Source organism: Hoplias malabaricus, chromosome 17, assembly GCF_029633855.1.
Source record: "Hoplias malabaricus isolate fHopMal1 chromosome 17, fHopMal1.hap1, whole genome shotgun sequence".
NCBI classification, from domain to species: Eukaryota; Metazoa; Chordata; class Actinopteri; order Characiformes; family Erythrinidae; genus Hoplias; species Hoplias malabaricus.
In genome coordinates this window covers 8332251-8336550 of record NC_089816.1, presented here as the reverse complement: position 1 = coordinate 8336550, position 4300 = coordinate 8332251, and positions in this window count along the sequence as shown.

The following is a 4300-nucleotide window of genomic DNA, read 5'->3' as shown; positions in this document are numbered from 1 at the left end:
CTTAAAAAAAATGCTGAGTTTCTGTGGGGTAAAAAAAAGAGAGAACAAGAAAAATTTCAGAAACCTTTTCAGAGCTAAAAAAAAAAGGGGAAACTTGCAATAATGTGGTTGTATAAATATGCACTGATATTTGTTCTTTTTAATCTGATGACAGCATTTAGTCTGTTTGGCTCATTGACTGTAGCCCAAGAAAAACAGCCCAAAGCATAATGCTGCCACCACCATGCTTCACTGTGGGTATGGGGTTCTTTTGGCGATGCACAGTGTTGTTTTGCTCCAATTGTGGCCAAAACATATAACCTTGGATCACGTTTCCCCCCATGTCTTTGGCAGACGTAATGTAGGTTTTTGCAAACTAAAGCCTGGCTTGGATGTTTTATTTTTCTATGTGCAAACAGGCTTCTGCTTTGCCACCCTACCCCACAGCTCAGGAAGAATATAGAATATTGTTGTCACATGCAGTACACAACCAGTACTTGCCAGAGATTCCTGCAGCTCTTAATACTGCTGTAAGTTTCTTGGTAGATCCCCAGAGCAGTTTTCTTGATGTGTTTTCAGTATTTTTAAGAGGAGATGTCCAGTTCTTGGTAAAATCACTGTTGTGCCACATTTTATCTACAATCTGGTGACCATATACCCTGTGTTCTATGGTATATCTAATGCCTTAGAATGTTTGTAAGATGGAACTATGTAAATATCAGTTAATCCCACTAGGTCAACTGATCTAAATATGGGGTTAAACAAAGTCACTTTAATCAATGTACTACTTACTATCTAATGTGAGTTTGATTGTGATTGGTTAATTCTGAACACAGCCACACCCCCAATTATAATAGGGCATGTAAATTTATGCAATCACATTATATTTTTTATTAATTTATTTTTTGTTTTACTTATGCCCTTCAAAAGATTTCAGTTTGCTTTTTAAGTGAATTGCTTATCGGTAACATTTTTACATCACAAAAACCTGGCGTATAAACAGGGTTTTAAATACATTATATACATTCCCTCAAAAAATGACTTTGCCATTCAGGATAGCCGTGTTCATGTTTATAGCTGTAATAAAACAAATGCTTTGACTAGATCTGGTTTTTCAGTGTAGGCGTACCTATAAAAAATGCATTGTCTGCTATGTCTCTCTTACACATAATGACATATTGTGCATATCAAGCTTACATTCATGTCCTGAAGAAACAGTTAATTGCAAAGGATCATGAGTGCCATATCAGGTATACAGAGACAGAAATGAGGTTTTGGGGCCAATGAGGGAATTTAAAGGTTTCTGTTCACTTACTGCCAGGCCAAGGCTCATTGGGTTCAAACAAGCTGACACAAAACATCTCAGGAATCTGCAAATCATTTCCAACAAGGTATGCTGAACACAAAGAACATTCTCTCTCTCTCTCTCTCTCTCTCTCTCTCTCTCTCTCTCTCTCTCTTTCCCTTATCTTTTTCTCACTTTCCACTTTCTCTCTCCATGTCCCTTTATCTCTTTCAGGATTATCCAAAAGCTGTCCATCACTACTTCCCTAATTCTATTTCGCTGCCACTCCTTGGGACCCTTTGAGCCTCAGAAATATCCCCTTGCTCAAACACAGGAGGTTAAATTTGATGATCCACTGACAATGCAATAAGTAGCTGAGTGTAAAGCACAGATACATTACAGAATCAAACATGGCCACGGGGGCTGTATTCTCTGGCAGTGTCCAGGTCCTTAGGCTTGTCACTGTGAAGCTGTGTTATATATCCATTACATATACAGTTCTCTCTCCATCAGCCACTCATGGAATTTGATAGCTCAGATATATCACAGAGCTCATTACTTTGATATGCGATCCACTAGTGTTATGATTTTTCCTGCCACTACTGTTTCTGTCCCATTAGGTCTAGCCTGTTAATCAAGTTGCATCCAAAAACACGTTCTATTGAACGCCATGCATTTTTCATAATTATCAAAAAAGTAATGCAGTGTAAATGTAAATGAGATGCGTGAGCGTGAAGAACCAATTTTTTTTCAAGTTAAAATAGCCATTACATGTTGTGAGGAATCTAGGAAGCTCCCCTACATTGGTGTGGAACCTCAAGGTTATGTGGATATTGCTACTCTCACAAGATCCCTCATGGTCATGGTTCTTTATGGAGCCAAAATTGGTTCTTTTATAGCATTACTTGTTGGTTATGTGTCCGAAATTGTAGGAATCCAGGAAATACTCTTTACGTCAAAAATGTACAAAATCACATTAAGCCCAGGCTGCTCTTTTTAAATTGAAGGACATGGTCACAGGAGTGTAAAGCAGAGAAAGACTATTAATGATAACTATTAATGGTTGTTAATCATTGTCAGTCGTCAGCAACAGTGCCACAGCTGGACATGGAAAAACGAAAGGCCAAATGAATGTTTATAACATGATTAGGTTCAGTCTCACCTACAGCTTTAAAACCGGGGCAGACATATGATTCTGGGGTCTTCTAGGTAAGGTTTTGAATTCTGTTGGACAGTGCCAGCTATATTTTATAGACACAGATGTTTCTGTAAAGGTGAAATTTCAAAACTGCGAGAGTTTGTCACATTGTACACGTTGACAATAAGCACAGCTGGGATTAAACACTGTATGAAAGATCCACCTCCTTTCACCGTCCAAAACTTTGAAGACGTGAGCGTTAATTATGTGTGGAGCTCTTGTAGGAGGAACAGCCGAATCCTTTGTTCATGATGCAGCCAAACAAAACACCATTGATGCAGAGCAGAAACAGTGCTGAGGCAGCATCTTTCCATAGCCTCACATTTTCCCTTCAACCCCCAACACTGCTAATCATATTTTATATCAGCAGAAATGTTTAAGTCATGAGGCTCGGATTTTTCACAAAATCCTCTTCACTGCGCTGAGCTCCATCAGGTGAGAAATACAAGGGCAGCAGATTCCCCCTGCTATCTGAGATCAATATTCATCTGGGGATAAGTAACTGAGCGCATTTAAAACAGAAGGTGTTTTGATATGACCTCAAGCTTTGGATGTAGAAGTGCATTATAATCCTTTTTGGAGATACTTCTGTGTCGGTGTTTTCTTATATAGTTTCTGCTTGTTGTCATGGCTCAAAGCCAAATTATTTCACCTTCACAAGCTATAATCGTTATCACCCACAAACACGGAGGCTCAGAGGCCACAGTGACCTCTCATTCACGTAAAGGTTTGACTTCTTTGAAGTTTTACTGGGAAGCTGCTTTTGCTGAAGGTTTCTGATTTAACCCTGTTGTCAAAATATGTTTCTTTATAAGCAACATATTATACACATAAGCTTCTGTAATTATTTGTTATTAACAAAATTATTATTCTTTTGAAGTAATCATGTAAATGTGTTACATAAAGTGGTTCTGTCATAGAAAACCTCATTTCCTTTCATAGGAATATTAGGCAAGATTTAATATTTTTGCTCCTGGGCTCCCCTTAGAGTTGCACAGTGTAATTCACTTTTACAGCACTGCCCAGAAATCAAGGGGTAGGGTGGTGGTTTCCTACCCTTCTTCCAAAGTAAATAGTGCAGTTTCTGCGGTGCTGAGCCTGGAGTAGCACAACATGTGTCTGACCCTATTACAGGTCAGTGAAACATCATGACGATTTTGAAACCGTAATCTTAAGTTAAAAGTATGACCTAGTATTCCTTTAAAATGTATTAAGTGTTTTTGTGTTGCCACATAGACATTCTTTTGCATACTGTACATTCATCTACAGCTATTTGAGAGAGAAAGAGAGGCCAGTGCTGTTAGATGCTTTGCATTTAAAAGAAAAATAAAACTAGGATATGGGCCCTTTATTTACTTATAGAAAAGTTCATGATTTCAATTAAAAAGACAACTTTAATTTCAGTGGATTAACCTGCGCCAAGAGTTATTCTTGAGTTTAGTTTGGCATTACTTAAGGTTGTGAATGTTCGCAGTAAAGGCGCACATATAGCAGATTCTCCAGGGGAGTTCTTTATGAGTTCTAGTCACACTTCCCACTCACATCCAAAAAGCAGCAGCACTACTCACTGCTGTATGCTTTTTATAAAAAACTAATTTAACATAGTTCAATGATGCCTCCTTTAATTGTAGCCTGACACTTTTCAACATTAGTTAATTCCATCCAGAAAAAAAAAAACAAAGAGCTAAGAATAGTAAATAGTCAGCATTAAGAAACGTCTAGAAGCACAGCAATAATAAACAATTCATTGTCTGAACACATTCTTATGCCTTTTCAAACATGGGAATGAAAGTTCTTCATTCAGTATGGAAAAAAATGCCATGTTCCTGCAGCTCTCA